This window comes from Dipodomys merriami, unplaced genomic scaffold (assembly GCF_024711535.1).
Source record: "Dipodomys merriami isolate MVZ:Mamm:240054 unplaced genomic scaffold, mDipMer1.0.p SCAF_1, whole genome shotgun sequence".
Lineage (NCBI taxonomy): Eukaryota > Metazoa > Chordata > Mammalia > Rodentia > Heteromyidae > Dipodomys > Dipodomys merriami.
This window is the reverse complement of record NW_027202270.1, coordinates 128673853-128691597: the sequence shown is the minus strand read 5'-3', so window position 1 is coordinate 128691597 and position 17745 is coordinate 128673853. Positions and strand designations below refer to the sequence as shown.

The 17745-nt window shown below is 38.2% G+C and overlaps 1 protein-coding gene across 11 annotated transcripts in view; it reads right to left on the bottom strand.

The window, feature by feature from the left end:
* Numb (NUMB endocytic adaptor protein) overlaps nucleotides 1-17745 on the bottom strand; it is a 127830-nt gene that overhangs the window by 81339 nt on the left and 28746 nt on the right. For 9 of the 11 annotated variants that reach the window (XM_070030712.1, XM_070030694.1, XM_070030777.1 and 6 more), the window contains one exon: nucleotides 16214-16345. The exons of the other annotated variants lie outside the window; for them this stretch is intronic. The gene's annotated coding sequence lies outside the window, so the exon portion shown is untranslated. The remainder of the gene's footprint in view (nucleotides 1-16213; nucleotides 16346-17745) is intronic. 11 annotated transcript variants of the gene reach the window in all.

The following is a 17745-nucleotide window of genomic DNA, read 5'->3' as shown; positions in this document are numbered from 1 at the left end:
TTACTGAAATGTATAAGAAAGAAGATAGCCGGGTGCTGGTAGCTCAAGCCTGTAATCCTAGCTACTCAGGAGGCTGAGATCTGAGGTTCATGGTTCAAAGCCAGCCAGGGCAGGAAAGTCTGTGAGACTCTTATCTCCAATTAACCACCAGAAAACAAAGTGCTGCTGTGGCTCAAGTGGTAAAACACTCACCTTGAGCCAAAGAGCTCAGGAACAGGGCCCAGGCCCAGAGTTCAAGCCCCACAACTGACAAAAAAGAAAGAAAGAAAGAAAGAAAAAAGAAAGAAGGTAAACAAATTACGAGTTCAATTCAACCAGTTACATTTGAAGTTTATTTTTGAGATATGTGACAATCTAAGTTTTTTTAAATGTCTAGCACATAGACTAATACACATTACCTTCATCATGGAGCAGTTCTAATCCTCAAATCTATCTCTTCCCTCTGAGTCATCTATCGATCAACCATGACAATCTTCTGGACACCTTCAGCCTGCCACCTCAACATCTCTAGTTCATAATGATAACAACCCCTCACTCTCCTGAAATTAATTCCTATACATCCTTTAGACCTCTCCTTAAATATTACTTGTTCAAAGTAGTTGTCCTTGACCAAATTCCCATTCCAGTAAGTCAATTACTTCTATAATAAGCTCACAACAGCCTGTACTTCTCTCCTTAGTGCCTATCACACTTTTAGGTATATATATATATATATATATATATACTTAATATCTCTCTTCTCCACAAGAATATCAACTGCAGGAGGGCAGAACCATTATATGTCATGTCAATGATTATTATATGCTTCAAATTGCTAATGTTACTTTGTTATAAGTTATCAATAGTATTGTTTAATAAAGTAAGACACATCCATTCTCAGTTATTATAAAGTAGCTTTTGGCAGGAAAAACAATAATAATGATTTTAAGCCAAATAAACAAAAAAAGCAATCCTTGTGTTCAGCAGCCAAAACAGCAGACAAAAAGGAAATGCAGAGGTAAGCTTGACATTCTCCATTATACTTTCCTCCTGGGACCACTAGCTGTAGACAAGAGCTTCTGGCAATTTCACAGGGCTGCACAGACAGAAATTGAGAGTTCATACCTATTAATACAGGTAGGATTTGATGGGTTAAAATTCCCAAAAACACAAAAAGTAATCACAGCAAAGTAAATCTCTAGACAGTCTATACTGCTTTTGTCCTCAAATTATTTAATTAATCCTAATCTGCATGGGGGCAAGAGGCAAAAAAATTAAGTAAACTGCTTATTATGAAGCAAAAAAGTTAAGTAGAACTTTCTTGTTGTCTCATGGTACTATGGGAAAAAAATTAAGAGATCAAGGTCTACAAAGAAGGAAAGTTCCTGGCAAAACCCCCAGGATTCTGTTGGCTATCTCTAACAGACAACACTCTTTAAGAAAGTAGAAATTGGATTTCAACCAGCCCTTGAGAGGCCTAAAACAAAGCTTCAAGTCATCTTAAGCCTGTAAAGGATCAAGGTCATCTGCTTCTACTTTTAACTAGCAACAGAAGAAAATTAAACTCTCTCTAAAGAACAGTATCATTATTAAGAGCCTCTATCTTCCTTAAATACAAGGCCTAGCATTCATTTAAAAATATTACCAGGAAAGCTGGGAGGAAGGACCAAATGACTAAAAGCCAAGAGAAAAAACAGACAGTAGAAAAGGACCAAAAGAGGATCTAGACATGGTAATTATCAAGTACAGACTTTTAAAATAACAGTGATTAACATGCTCAATGAAATAGGTGACAAGAGGACAATTTTGCCAAAGAACTGGACTCTATTAAAACTAACAACAACAAAAAAAAGAATTAAATTGGAATTATAGGACTAAAAATTACCTATTATATAATTACCAATATAACATGTCTTTAACAGTAGATTGGACAATAAATGACCTAGAAAATAGGTCAGTAGAAAATATTCAGATGAAACAGAGGAACAAAAAAGAGATTAAAAAGTCCTATATGTATGAGACATAGAGGACTCACAGATTTAACATAGTTAGAATTCCAAAAGAAAATGATTCAAAGAGTGAGGCAGAAGTATAATATCAGAAAAAACTGATAACTTATGGACCTCAAGCATCTTCACAAGCATCTTCAAAACAAAGAAAATACCTAAGTGCATTAGTCAAAACAAAAAATATTGCCTGTGTAACAAAACAATGGAGTTAGAATACAATAGAGTGATATATTTTAAGTGCTAAAACAAAATAACTGCAAACATGGAATTCTATGCCCAATGAAAATATCCTTCAAAAATATAGACAAAATAAAAATAGGACATTTACTACACTAAAAGAAAGGAGCTGTCTATAAGGAAAGAAAATAGTTCCAGATGTTAGCATGGGAAAGAATCAAGAACACTAGAAAAGGAAAGCTGGGTAAAATTTAACAACCATGATTTTTAAAACTTGACAATAATAAACAGAAAGCAAAAAAGACAAGAAGGGAATAATAATTGGGATGGAAGAACTGTAAGCTCCAGAAAACAATAGTGGACTATGCATTAAGTATAACAGAATGAGGTACCCTTTAGAACAATCCTATTCAACAGAACTTTCTGCAATGGTGAACATGTACATTTGTGTTGTTCAATATTATAGCTACCAGCTAGTGAATACTTGAAATGTGACTGGTTTGACTGAGGTACTAGTGTTTTAATTTTATGTGATTTAAATTAATTTAAGCTCACATGGAGATAGGGGCTTTTTCTTCCCAATGGAACAGCTGTAAAACTTAGATGCTAGTGATGTTGAGAGTAATGAAAATTGTGTCATCAGTGAATTTGATAAAGTTAAAGCCTAAAGTATTTCATTCTTGTTTCAATACCTATAAATTCTAAAGTACAGCATACTGAAAACATAGTAGAATGAAATTTTTTTTAAAGAGTTACTATACCTTGTAATAAATAATTGTTTGTAAAATGCTGCCTGACAACCTTAACAAGTGGGCTTTTCTAAATTAATACAATGAAAAATAAATAAATAAATACAATGAAAGTCCTAGGAATCTATGTTTTTTTTGTTTTTTTTTTTTTTTTTTTTTTTTTGCCAGTCATGGGGTCAGAACTCTGGGCCTGGGCACTGTCCCTGAGCTCTTCAGCTCAAGGCTAGCACTCTACCACTTGAGCCACAGTGCCACTTCTGGCCTTTTCTGCTTATGTGGTGCTGAGGAATCAAACCCAGGGCCTCATGCATGTAAGGCAAGTGCTCTACCACTGAGCCACCTTCCCAGCCCCTATGCTTTTTTTTTTTTTTACTTTAAAATACTTTAAGAACTGCTGCATTTTAGAGACTTCCTATTACACCAGATGCATATCTTTTCATCAAATTGATTACAGGCAATGAAATATTCATTTGCTGAATAACTTAATTCCTTGCAGCAGTTCAGTATCCTTTCTCATCTTCTCTTCTACCCCCACCCATTTACCACCAGAGAAATTGATGCAATGCTGCTACAATTCCAGATTTTTTTTTTTAACTCATCAGCATTAAGTAGGTCAGTTTTCTGCTCTAGTGGGTGTTTTGGCAATAGACTCTCTTACTGGAATATAGTGGCTACTCTGCCTGGTAAGCACATACCACAAAGCAACAAAGATTTTGAATAACTTTCTTAAGCTGCCTGATCTCCAAGAGAAAATCCTTCAGACTCAACTGAAAACTACCAGGAAATTCTGATAGAAAAACAACACAAAAGAAAAAAATATTTGGATTCAAATTCTGTTCTAAGTAGTGAAGTATAAATACATCTAAAAACTTCAGTATCTATTACAAAGATTTTGCTGAGAATTTGCTAAGTACTCAGTCTAATTCTAGTCAGCGAGACTGTAAGAAATTAAAAGAAAGATTAAAAAAATCTACATAAGGTATTGTATTAAGGATCCTAATAGACAAGACTTGACCACTAAACTAAAATTCAGGAAAACTTCTTCCTTTTAAAACTTCTTCCTTGTGATAAAATACTTTATTATATTATTTATATTTTGTGATGGTACTAGGCCTTGAGTTCAGGGCCTGGGTGCTCTTTCCTAGCCTTTTCACTCAAGGCTGATGCTCCACAACTTGAGCCACAGCTCCACTTTTGGCTTTTTGCTGGTTAAATTGGAGATGAGTCTCACAGACTTACCTGTCTGAGCTGGCCTTGAGCCACTATCCTCAGATACCAGCCTCCTGATATGTAGGCCACTAGGAACTACATAAAAATAATTATTCATATTACTATAAAATATACTGACATCTATTATACCATTGTATTCAGTGTTACAAGAAGATCGATAGAAATACAGGAAGTTTCAATATACTATAAATTGCAGAAAAAGCCAGAAATATGCTTACCCTCATCTTTACTTATGAGTTAAAATAAATAAGCTGAGCATGGTAGGGCATACCTGTAACTACAGCACTTAGAAAGCTAAAGCAAAAGGATCAAAAGTTCAAGACCAGCAGGAGGGCTGGGAATGTGACTTAACGGTAGAGTACTTGCCTACCATGCATGAAACCCTGAGTTCAATTCCTCAGTACCACATAAACAGAAAAGGCCAGAATGGCACTGTGGCTCAAGTGGTGGAGTGCTGGCCTTGAGCAAAAGAAGCCTTTTTAAGAACAATGCCCAGGCCCTGAGTTCAAGTCCCAGGATGGCAAAAAAAAAAAAAAGGAAGAAAGTAAAAAGGAAAAAAAAAGAAAAGGCCAGCCTGAGCTACATACTGAGACCCTGCCTCCATTAAAAGAAGGAAGGAAATAGGGAGGGAGGGAAAGAGGGAAGGATAAGGAAGCTAAGAACAAAAAAAATGCACTACTACATTTTTCATTTTCTTAAAATAGTTAATATTCCCAGCCAAGAAGCTAGTGACTCTATTCTGCACTGTTAGAAACCCCAAAAGTAAGGAAAACAAAAAAATTTCACACACAATTTTTTTTTTTCTTTTTGTTGTTGTTGTTGTTCATGGGGCTTGAACCCTGGGCCTGGGCGCTGTTCCTAGCTCTTCAGCTCAAGGCTAGTGCTCTACCACTTGAGCCATAGTCCCACTTCCAGTTTTCTGGTGGTTTATTGGAGATAAAAGTCTCATGGCCTTTCCTGCCCAGGCTGGCTTTGAACCTCGATCCTCAGATCGCAGCCTCCTGAGTAGGTAGGATTATAGATGTGAGCCACCAGCACCCGGCCCTGTGAGACTCTTATCGGCAATTAACAACTCAAAAACTGAAAAGATCTGTGGCTCAATTGGTATACAGTGCTAGCCTTGAGCACAAAGAGGCTCAGAGACAGTGCCCAAGCCCTGAGTTCAAGTCCCACAACTGACAAAAAAAAAAAAAGAAAAAGAAAAAAGTTCCAATTCTTTTTATTTTGTTTTTAATTCGAATGTACTTATTCTTTAACAAAATGTCAGCAAGTTAGCTGAAACCATTAAGAAACTGAGGTAGAGATAATTTTCAAGAACAAAAAAACCACCAAGAGATATGAGAGGGTTTTTTCCATTTCCATTTAAAACACAATATAACAATTTAGATATTTTGCCTCATGCCTTTTATCTGTGATTACTTCAATACTAATTTATTCCACTGAATGTAGTTGTTTTCTTTTGTTTTTTGTCGGTCGTGGGGCATGAACTCTGGGCTTGGGCCCTGTCCCTGTGCTCTTCAGCTCAAGGCGAGCGCTCTACCGCTTGAGCCACAGCACCACTTCCGGTTTTCTAGTGGTTTCATTGGAGATAAGAGTCTCATGGCCTTTGCTGCCCAGGCTGGCTTTGAACCACCACCCTCAGATCTCAGCCTCCTGAGTAGCTAGGATTACAGGCGTGAGCCACCAGCACCCGGCTTGAATTTAGTTTTAATCTGAAAAGTCTCAGACAACTTTGTGAGACCTCAATCATTCTGGAACTAATAATAGCCCATTAAGAGAATAGGTTCAAAGTGACATATGGAGGGAGGCTCCAAAATCAATTCTGTTTTTCCTATCAATAAAAGAACCCTCCATCCTAGTAGTAGGGGGGAAAAAAAGAAAGAAAAGCTTTCTTAAAGACAACAATCTAAAGCTGAGTGTGGTGACTCATGCCTGTAATCCTAGTTACTCAGGAGGCTGAGATCTGAGGATCTTGGTTCAAAGCCAGCCTGGGCAGGAAAGACTGTGAGACTCTTATCTCCAATAAACCACCAGAAAACGGGAAGTGGCGCTGTGGCTCAAGTGGTAGAGTGCTGGCCTTGAGCTGATAGAGCTGAGGGACAGTGCTCAGGCCCAGAGTTCAAGCCCCACGACTGACCAAAAAAAAAAAAAAAGACAACAATCTACTAGACTAACATTTCTATTCTCCAATATTTCTACTTGTTCACTGTTCTAGCTCTCCATTATTATTCTATCACTTTTTCCTTCAATACTAGTATTCTCCTATCTATCTCTCAGAGTACATTCTTCTGTTAATTCTTAAAATTCTTTTTAAATCCTCCTTAATCTTCTTAATTAACTTCTTTCAGAGAGGAGTTCAATTCAAAGGCATTTTTGTTGTTTTGAAAAATAAGACTATGTGCCTGGCACTGGTAGCTCATGCCTATAATCCTAGTTACTCAGGAGGCTGAGTTATGATGATCACAGTTAGAAGCCAGCCTGGGCAGGCTTAATTACCAAAAAGCCAAAAGTAAAGCAGTGGCTCAGGTGGTAGAGCACTAGCCTTGAGCAAAAAAGCTCAAGGACAGCACCCATGCCCTGAGTTCAAGCCTCAGAACCAGCATAAAAAGAAGACTAAGGTATAAGAGCCATCAAATATAACACTTCGTAGTTTACATATATCCTTTTCTTAAGAGTTATTGGCTCTGTATCATAGTGGACAGTTAGTAGAGTTACAGCTACAAGGCAGTTACACCAGAGCAAGTAGAATACTAGACTTCAAGTCAGAATGCCTGTACCTCAAACTTGATTACCACTTTCAAACTGTTTGATCTTCCACATGTCATACATCATTGACCTTTGTTTTGTATTTGCTTTTCATTTTATATGGTGGGCAAAAGCTTACATTATGGATACATACATAAAAATGACTTAAAAATCATACAATCAGGAATCTTGAATTCTTATTTACTACATGTGAGGCAGTAAATGTTTCTCTTTTTCTGCTTTTCCTTATTTTAAGTTTGTGATGCAAAAAATAAATCCTTGATAAAACTTTTAAAAGTACAATTTAATAGTCACTGTTTAAAACTGGATGAGAGGGGAGAATATTTAAGTAAATTGTATGCACCTATGAAAAACACATTTAAATCTGTAAGAAGGGGGTTAGATGAGAATAGGGGAGATGAGACAGAGTAACAGAGGGTGTGAATATTATCCAAGTACATTGTACAGAATGTGGAAATATCACAATGAAAACCTCACTTTGTTCAATTGTACAATGCCAATATAAATTATTTTCTAAAATAAAGTGAAATGGAACCATAAAGCTGAGCTGAATAGTGAACTTCTATAATTTGGGCATTCAGAAGGCTGAGGTAAGAGGATTGCTAGTTTAAAGCCAGCCTGAACTACACAGTAAGACTCTAGCAAAAAAAAATTTTTTTAATAAAAATAAATAAAACAAAAAAAGTGCAAATCTTGAAGGTTAATATCAGAAATACCTGGAAATAGCCATTATGTACAATGATAACCATTAACAAAATATGTAAGATTAAAAATTTAGAGATCATGGTAGAAAGAGATCTTATAATGTCAGGTGGTTCATGCCTGTAATCCTAGCTATTCAGGAGGCTGAGATCTGAGGATCATGGTTCAAAGCCAGCCCAGACAGGAAAGTCTGTGAGACTCTTATCTCCAATATACCACTAGAAAACAAGAAGTAGTGCTGTGGCTCAAGTGGTAGAGTGCTCGCCTTGAGCTGCAGAGAGTAGGGACAGCACCCAGGCCCAGAGTTCAAGCCCACAACCGACAAAAAAAAAGACACCTCATAATTAAAATCTAGAGTCCAGTTTTTTTGTTTTTTGTTTTGTTGGTCGTTGGGGCTGAACTCTGGGCTTGGGTGCTGTCCCTCTGCTTTTCAGCTCAAGGCTAGCACTCTACCATTTGAGCCACAACACCACTTCCGGCTTTTCTGCTTATGTGCAGAGGAATCAAACCCAGGGCTTCATGCATGCAAAGCAAGCACTCTACCACTGAGCCACCTTCCCAGCCCTAGAGCTCTCTTGAGAGCTATTGTTGATAGAGAATTTTTTTTTCAATTGAAAAATTTTGCTGTAAAAACTGGACTCTAGGGCTGGGAAGGTGGCTCAGTGGTAGAGTGCTTGCTTTGCATGCTTGAAGCCCTGGGTTCGATTCCTCAGCACCACATAAGCAAAAAGAAAAAAGCCGGAAGTGGCGCTGTGGCTCAAGTGGTTGAGCGCTAGCCTTGAGCTGAAGAGCTGAGGGCCAGCACCCAGGCCCAGAGTTCAGGCCCCACGACCGGACCCCCCCCCCAAAAAAAAAAGAAAAAATAAACAATAGCTCTCTTTTCTTTTTTTGTTTTTTTTTTTTTGGTCGGTCGTGCGGCTTGAACTCTGGGCTTAGTACAGTAAATCTCATACAGTCTTAAGGTAAATTCAATAACTGATTCTAAGACTTCCAAACTACAGGATAGCTAAAACTATCAAGGGCTGAGGATGTAGTAGTGTTCAAGTAGTATATTTGATCCTCTGGGTTCTACTCCTAACACCATACAAAACAAACAAAAAGCAAGACCTGATGCCTTTTATGGAGCATCCATGAAATGTTACACTAAATATAACTTCTCTAAGGCTAATGATTCTAAAAGATAAGTATTAGTTTAGTAAGTTATTGGACCGATTCATTAATTTTCACCAAATTATGAGTGTAGTACAACTAGGATTCCAATCTAATCTACTGTACAGGCTAGTCTCTTCCATTCTATCACAGTATCTATTCACTAGATAACCATACAAACAGAAGAGGAAATAGAAACTCGTAAATTCGGGCGAGGAAGGTGGCTCAGTGGTAGAGTTCTTGCCTTGCATGCATGAGGCCCTGGGTTCGATTCCTCAGCACCACATAAGCAGAAAAAGCCAGAAGTGGCGCTATGGCTCGAGTGGTAGAGCAGTAGTCTTGAGCTGAAGAGCTGAGGGACAGTGCCCAGGCCCAGAGTTCAGGCCCCATGACTGGCCAAACAAAAAAAAGAAACTCGTAAATTCAATAACTTGCCCAAGGTTCCAAAGTTCAAGCCAACTTTTACCTTGCATTACCAAAAGCTCACTTTCACAACTAAACTTAAAATTCTCTGTATTATTTTTAAATTTGTTTCCTACAATACCTACGCAGAATATTAATATGCAATTATAAAGTACCTATAAAAGCTAATTAATGATAGCACCTGTAATCCCAGCTATTCAGGAGGCTGAGATCTGAGGACTGCAGTTTGAAGCCATCCTAAGTAGAAAAGCTTATGAGAATCAGGTGCTAATGGCTCACACCTATAATTCTAGATATTTAGGAGACTGAGATCTGAGGATCATGGTTCAAAGCCAGGTCGGGCAGGAAAATCCATGGGACTTTTTATTTTTACCTCCAATTAAGAATCAGAAAACTGAAAGTGGAGCTGTGGTTCAAAGTGGTAGAGTGCTACCCCTGAATGAAAGAGCTCAGGGACAGTGCCTAGGCCCTGAGTTCAAGTTCCATAACTGACAAAAAAAAATTCATGAGACTCCTATCTCCAAAAGCCAGTAAAAAGTTGGAAGTAGAGGTATAGCTCAAGTGGAAGAGCAGCAGCATTGAGTGAAATAAGCCAACTGAGTGTGTGAGACCTTAAATTCAAGCTGCAGTACTGGAAAAAAAAAAAAAAAAAAGTAATAGGGGCTGGGAAGGTGGCTCAGTGGTAGAGCGCTTGCCTTGCATGCCTGAGGCCCTGGGTTTGATTCCTCAGCACCACATAAAGCAAAAAGAAAAAAAGCCGGAAGTGGCGCTGTGGCTCAAGTGGTAGAGCACTAGCCTTGAGCTGAAGAGCTGAGGGACAGTGCCCAGGCCCCGAGTTCAGGCCCCATGACCGGACCCAAAAACAAAAAAAAAACAAACAAAAAAAAGTAATAATAAAAAACATCTAAAAACTGAACATCGCACTAAAGTAAAATGCTTACAATTTAGAGGTTTTCTGGTTTGGGTGCTAGAGTTTGAACTAAAGGACTTGCACTTGTTGTACAAGTGCTCTACCACTTGAGCCAGGCCTTCAGACCTACAATCTAAAAGTTCCATGACAACAATCATGTAATTGTCACAAATGTTATTAATTAGTTATCCAAAATTATTCCCTGTGTTGGGAGTGTTATGGTTCAAATGAGTAGAGAATTGGGCTAGTAAGTATGAGACCCAGTTCAAAATCCTCAGTATTGCCAAAATGTCATTCTCAAATCTACCTCCTTGCCTCTCACTACAGAAATCCAAAAGTCTATGGGGGGAGGGAGGAGGCTGGGAAGGGAGGTGAAGGGTAAACAAATGATGAGGCTGCAATGCTTGGTAAGAAATGTATGCATTATCCTGCCCATGTAATTGTAGCCCCTCTGTACAGTACGTTCTCAAATAAAATTAAATTAAATTAAAAAAAAAAAAAGTAGGAATGGGAGGGGAAAAAAATACTTGGTTAAGTTAAAAAAAAAAAAAAAAGAAATCCAAGTCTAGAGGTAACCATATGACCCGACTCTGTGGCCCATAATGCATTAAATGGATCAGATTTTCTGGAAGCACTAGTAGGAAAACTTTTGCTTAGCATCCTTTTGCCTTGCTTCCTGACTCTAGCAGAAAGCTAGAGTCACCTTGTTAGTACCATGAACACTAAGAAAACTACAAAAAAGTTGAGCCACAGAAGCAACAAAAGGTTTATAAAGAGGATTAAAATTACATGAGTCAAGTAATGAGTACATTTCCTTGTTTTTAAATGCAAAAAATTGAAGTGTGGTTTCCTATGAAAAGCTACAGATGTTCGGCCTCACAGGCCTGTTACAACTGAATGTTCAAGGTGGGAAGCTGTTTCATTACATGTTTCCTAAAGCTTGAGGTGTGACACTTATGAACAAAGATAAAGAACTACTACTATGCTGATGTAATCTATATTAAAAATATGAAAAATTAAAAAAAATGCAAAAAATTGGCTGCGAAATTGGCTCGGTGGTAGAGTGTTTGCCTCGCATGCATGAGGCCCTGGGTTCCATTCCTCAGTACCACATAAGCAGAATAAAGCTGGAAGTGGCGCTGTGGCTTAAAGTGGTAGAGTGCTTGCCGTGAGCTGAGGAGCTGAGGGACAGTGCCCAGGCCCAGAGTTCAGCCCCCACAACCAACAAAAATAAATAAGTAAATAAATAAATAAATACATGCAAAAAATAACAAAAATAAAAGTAAAATAACAACAGCTTATGGCTGGGAGTATAACTCAATGGTAAAGTACAGGAAAAAAAGAGGCACTAGATTTATCCCCAACAACACAACAAAAGCAAAACAAGTCCCAGCTTTCTCAATTTCTATACCTTTTTGAAAAATCAGTTCTAATCATTTACAGTTGAGAGTAAGCAAACTTCTAAAATTTCTTTTTCCATTATAGAATATCTCCCTTTGAGGAAATGCAAATGAAAACAACACTGAGATACCATCTACCCCAGTCAGAATGGCCCACATCCTAAATTCAGCCAATGACAAATGCTGGAGGGGATGCGGAGAAAGAGGAATGAATGAATACTAATACAACCACTTTGGAAAGCAGTCTGGAAGTGTTTCAGAAGGCTAAATATAGAATTCCCTTTTGATCCAGCCATACCACTCCTAGGCATCTACCCTGAACAACAGAAACCAGGATACAAGGACACATGCACCTCCATGTTTATTGCAACACTGTTCACAATAGCCAAGATATGGAAACAACCCAGATGCCCCACTACTGATGAGTGGATCCAAAAATTGTGGTATCTGTATACAATGGAATATTATGCAGCCATTAGAAAGGACAAAATAATGGCATTTGCAGGGAAATGGATGGAACTAGAGCAAATCATTTTGAGTGAGGTAAGCCAAGAACAAAGAGACAAATGGCACATGGTCTCCCTGATATGTGGATGCTAAAGCCAAAATGCAAGGAGATGTGACAAAGTAAACAGGACTGGAGAAACAAAGGACAGCCACTCATTTTGTCGTATCATTGCTAAATGACTTCATGTTTTTGACCATATATGCATGCAACAGAGGGAAGCTAGGAGTAGGACGCAGAATAAGTGGGAAACGGAATAGCATACAACAAAGGGGCCCATCAGCTGCACTGGACATAGATGAAAAAGAACTAAGCAATCCAAAGACAGCAATGGGAAGGGAGGAATGAGAGGAAAAGAGGAACAGCTTATACTAAGCAAAAGGAAAGAAATGTAAACATTATCTGATGTGGAAGAAATCATTGTACTGTCAAAGCTCATAGAATTCACAAACTTTATAGACCATGATAATGACAATTTGCCTTGTGAAGGTTACAATGTGTTTATGACTTTAAGTATCACTATTCCACAATACCATGAAATATGTGAAATTTATGTAATCATCTAGTCTCAGTTAAAAAAAAAAGAAAAGTGAGAGAAGGGATGAGTTAGGAGCGATGGGTGACAATGTTGTCAGATACCTTGTATTCATATACTGGTAACTTCTTTGTACAACTACTTAAAGATAATAATAAAAAATATTTTTTAAAAAGAATATCTCCTTTTGAGTATTGGAGAAATAGTGCTAAGCCAAGTCAGTTGAATTAGACTCACTGACTGAAATCACTTAGAAATGGAAAAATATCTAGACAGACAGAAAATTTTCTGAGTCTAAGAAATGAGATGGTCTTTAAAGTTTTAAAATTGAGGGCTGGCACTCATCTGGTTGAACCACTACCAAATATCCCCATGCTGCTGATCACATATATGGTATATAACATGTGAGCACCGTTATATATTACAGACTGTGATAGACAATTTGCTCCAGGAAAGTTAGAATAAACTTGTGACTTTAAATGAGCATCATTATTCCACAATACTGTGAATTTCCGGAAATTATGTAATCACTTAATCACAATAAAAAAAAAAAAAAGAACCTTGGGGAAGGGAGGGAGGGAGGGGATGGTAGGGGGAAAACAATGGAGGGGGTAACAATGTTCAAGAGGAAGTGTACTCATTACCTCACTCATGTAACTGAAACCCTCTGTATAGTATCTTTACAATAAAAAAATTAAAAAAAAATAAAATTGAGGGCTGGGAAGGTGGCTCAGTGGTAGAGCGCTTGCCTTGCATGCCTGAGGCCCTGGGTTCGATTCCTCAGCACCACATAAGCAAAAAGAAAAAAGCTGGAAGTGGCACTGTGGCTCAAGTGGTAGGGCACTAGCCTTGAGCTGAAGAGCTGAGGGACAGCATCCAGGCCCAGAGTTCAGGCCTCACAACCGGACCCAAAAAAAAAAAAAAACAGTTTTAAAATTGAGTATTAGCTATACTGAACTCTATCACTGGCAATTTCTATAATTGGTAATTGTGATCAATGAGATTATCAAATAGTTTATATATGTTTTCTTATAAAAGAAAATGTCAATTTACAGACATGTTAGCAGTTAAGATTGTTAAATTCTAAAAAAAAAGATTACAGTTTTCTCTAAACAAAGCAAAGATAGAAATGGAAACAAGAGGTTTTTTCCCCTTTTTTTTCTTGTTTGTTCATTTATCTGTCTTTGGGTAAGATACAGAAATGGAGGGACAAAGAGTAAACAAATGCAGCAGTGGTACTCACTAGATACTATGTTGAAAATGAACGTATACAAATTGTGGGTGAGGACAAGAGGGAAAAACTGGGAGAAAGGAAAGAGTTGATTGTCCAAAAAGAAATGTACTCATATATATAATTATATATATATATATATATATATATATATATATATATATCATATAACTATAACCCTTCTGTTACCTTTATAATAACAAAAAAAATTTTTTTAAAGAAAGCAAAAACAGACCAAACTTGAGGTACATCGTTATTAAACTGACATCAGGTTTTTTGTTTTTTTTTTTTAATTAAGTTTTTTATTGTGAAAATACTGTACAGAGGGTTTACAGTTACATGAGCAAGGTAATGGGTACATTTCTTATCCAGCATTGTTGCCTTCTCCTTTGTTTTTCCCCTACTGGTTTTGTTTTCTTGTTGGTTGGTTATGGGGTCTGAACTCTGGGCCTGGGCACTGTCCCTGGGCTCTTTGGCTGAAGGCTAGCACTCGACTACTTGAGCCACAGCACCACTGCCATTTTTCTGGTGGTTAATTGGAGATAAGGGTCTCATGGACTTTCCTGCCCAGGCTGGCTTTGAACCTAGATCTTCATCACCGCCTCCTAAGTAGCTAGGATTATAGATGTGAACCACCGGCACCCAGCTTGACACCAGTTTTTCAAATTTAAATTTGGAAACTAATTTCCCAAATTATTAAAACAAAGGGAAGAAAATCCAAGCAGACTTTAAATTGTTTGTTTAAATTGTTTGATTGGTGTCAGTACCGGGTCTTGAACCAGGAGCCTCCAGCCCTCTCCCCTTAGCTTTTTCCACTCAACATTGGTTCTCAACTCCTTGAGCCATAGCTCTACTTCCAGATTTTTGCTAGTTAACTGTAGATAAGAGTGTTTTAGATTTGTCTGCCTGGGCTGGCTTTGAGCCTAGTCCTCAGATCTCAGCCTGTACAGTTAGGATTACAGGTAGAGCTACCAGCACCCAGCCTTGTATTACTTTTAAGATGAAGACTAGGAAGTGGTGCTGTAGCTCAAGTGGTAGAGCGCTCGCCTTCAGCTGAAGAGCTGAGGGACAGCGCCCAGGCCCAGAGTTCAAGCCCCACGATTGACAAAAAAAAAAAAAAAAAAAAGATGAAGACTATAAATAGCATGTGTAATATGTGAAAAAGAAGAGTATAGGAAATCATGGCATGAATACAATAAGAATATGATTTTGAAAGTAAGATTCCAGTATTAGTCTGGATTCTCCACAGGGACAAAAACAATCAGATATATTTAATTTTATCTATAGTTATAAAAAAAAAGATTTATGGGCTGGGAATTTGGCTTAGTGGTAGAGTGCTTGCCTAGCATGCATGAAGCCCAGGGTTCCTCAGGAACCACATAAGCAGAAAAAGCCCGAAGTGGCACTGTGGCTCAAGTGGTAGAGTGCTAGCCTTGAGCAAAAGAAGCTCAGGGATGGTATCCAGTCCTGGGGCTTGAGTTCAAAAACAATTATTAGTTTATACTATTACAGGCTGGATAATCCAACAATGGCTACCTGCACACTGGAGAATCATTAGTAGCTCAGTCCACAAATCTGGGAGCCTCTAAATAAAGGAGACTAATCAATGATGCAACCCCAGTCTAAGGCTGAAGACCTAGAAACTCTCTGGAGAGTCATTCATGGGAATTCAAATTGAAAGCTGAAGAAGCTGGAGTCTGATGACCATGGACTATGGCAACAAAAATAAACACTTTTGCTCCGGAAGAATGGAGGCTGCACCTACTGGCTAGCTCCCTTCTTTTTGAGTAGTGTGCACATCCGCACACACACACACACAAAAGCAATACAGACCATGCCAGATTATATTTTTCAAAGATGGCTACAACAGTAGATTCCATCTCTGTGCTCATCTTACAATGTGACATTGATAACCTTCCCTTCAAATGGATCTTGAATTTAGGGTCTCCAGCTCTGCCACTTCCTCCTCCCAATTTGGATGGACTTTTATAATTACTTCAGCCAACAGAATAAAATAACATTATGTGACTTCTAAAACTATATCAGATAAGTTGTGCACCTTTGCCTTCTTCTCCTCAGATGTTCTCTCTTGGAATCCAGCCACCATGCTGTGAGAAAACCAAGCAACCACGAGAAGAGGTGTAGTGTATGTATTCTGGCCAACAGCCCAAGCTGATGTCTCAGCCAACAGCCAGCATTAGCCACAGACACAGGAGTGAGCAAGCCTTCAAATGATTCCATTTTCAGCCACTGAGTCACTCTCATCATTCCAGCTACCCCACCACATGCCACATGTTAATAGAGACAAGCATCCCAACCATTGTTAACATTCTGACACAGTTAAGTTACATTTTTAAAGGCAGTGAACTATTTTTCATCTAACCAAGAAAGAAGAACTTTCTTAGTTCAAAATCTACTTTTTCTCATTTTCTACTGTCTCTCACTTACCTGTCCTAAGTGAGGTGTCTGAGGATTGCTGCCCCACTAATATTCCGATCTATGGATGTGTATCAAGATCTTGAGTTATAACAGCAGATGTACTGGCAGTCTTCCCTGGAAGTTATTGTAGCAGCCTCAAATCTGAAATTTTCAAGGCAAGGAAATCCTAAATACAGATACTTCTTTTCAATTTCAATATTTATAGTTCTACCTCTAGATGAATGGAGACTGAAGGTGTCTTCTAAGGTACTCAGAAATACACAGGTTTCACTAAAAATGGAATTAAGTCATATAAATTCAAGTTCCGGCTCTACTTTTTTCCTTTTTTCCTTTTTTTTTCATTTTGAGACAGGATCATGTTATGTATACAGGCTGGCTTTGAACTTTTGATTCTCCTACCTCAGTTTCCCAAGTGTTGGGCTTACAGGCATGTACCACCACACCCATCTTTTTTGACACTACTGGAAGTTGAACTCAGGATTTTATTACATCAGCTCAGTTTGCTTGCTTGGCTGGCACTCTACCACTTTAGCCAAGTCTCTAGCTGTGGTTTTTGCTGGTTATTTTAGAGATAAATTTTTATATTTTAGAGATAAATTCTAGTCAACTTTTCTACCTGTGCTGGCATCAAACCATGAACCTCTAAGATCTCAGCCTCCCAAATAGGTAGAAGTACATGTATAAGCCACAAGTGCCCAGTTTTGTTTTTCAAGAACTACAGAATCTTTTTGTGCCTAATTTTGTACCTAACTCATCATATGAAAATTTGAGGAGGCAGGATCAAAATTTTGGGCTGAGTTTGGCTTCAGACTCAGTTATCATTCTGTCTTAACTTTTGAGGGGCTGGGAAGGTGGCTCAGTGGTAGAGCGCTTGCCTTGCATGCCTGAGGCCCTAGGTTTGATTCCTCAGCACCACATAAGCAAAAAGAAAAAAGCTGGAAGTTGCACTGTGGCTCAAGTGGTAGAGCGCTAGCCTTGAGCTGAAGAGCTGAGGGACAGCGCCCAGGCCCACAGTTCAGGCCCCACGACCGGACCCAAAAAAAAAAAGAACTTTTGATATATCCCTGGGCTCAGTTTCTTCATCTCTAGAAGGAAACGAGATAATGGTCCTTGAAATCCAATCCCTAAAGAGGTACCAGACTTGACAAAGTGATGTGCATAAAGTTACCAATCACATTTACTACAAAATTGTCCTTCCTACTTTTGCAGATTAAAATAGCTTCTTTTGAGATGTGGCAGACAGAAGTGGTTTCTAGATATCTATGTAGGCATCTTAAATTCTTTTTAGAAATTCTAGTATCTATATATGAATTCTGAAAGTCCTGCTATTTCTAATATTCTAATAATCACTTGCTGCTCAACTAAAAATTATTAGATATCTAATATGTGACAGGTATTCTACTAGGTGTTGGGGGTAGAAAAAAGAATTAGTCTCTACTGTATAAAAGCTGCCAATCAAATGCAGAAACAGATCGGAAACTTTCAATGCAATATAATGGGTAAGGTTTTCTGTTAGAGATTATGATCTGTTGTCATGAGGG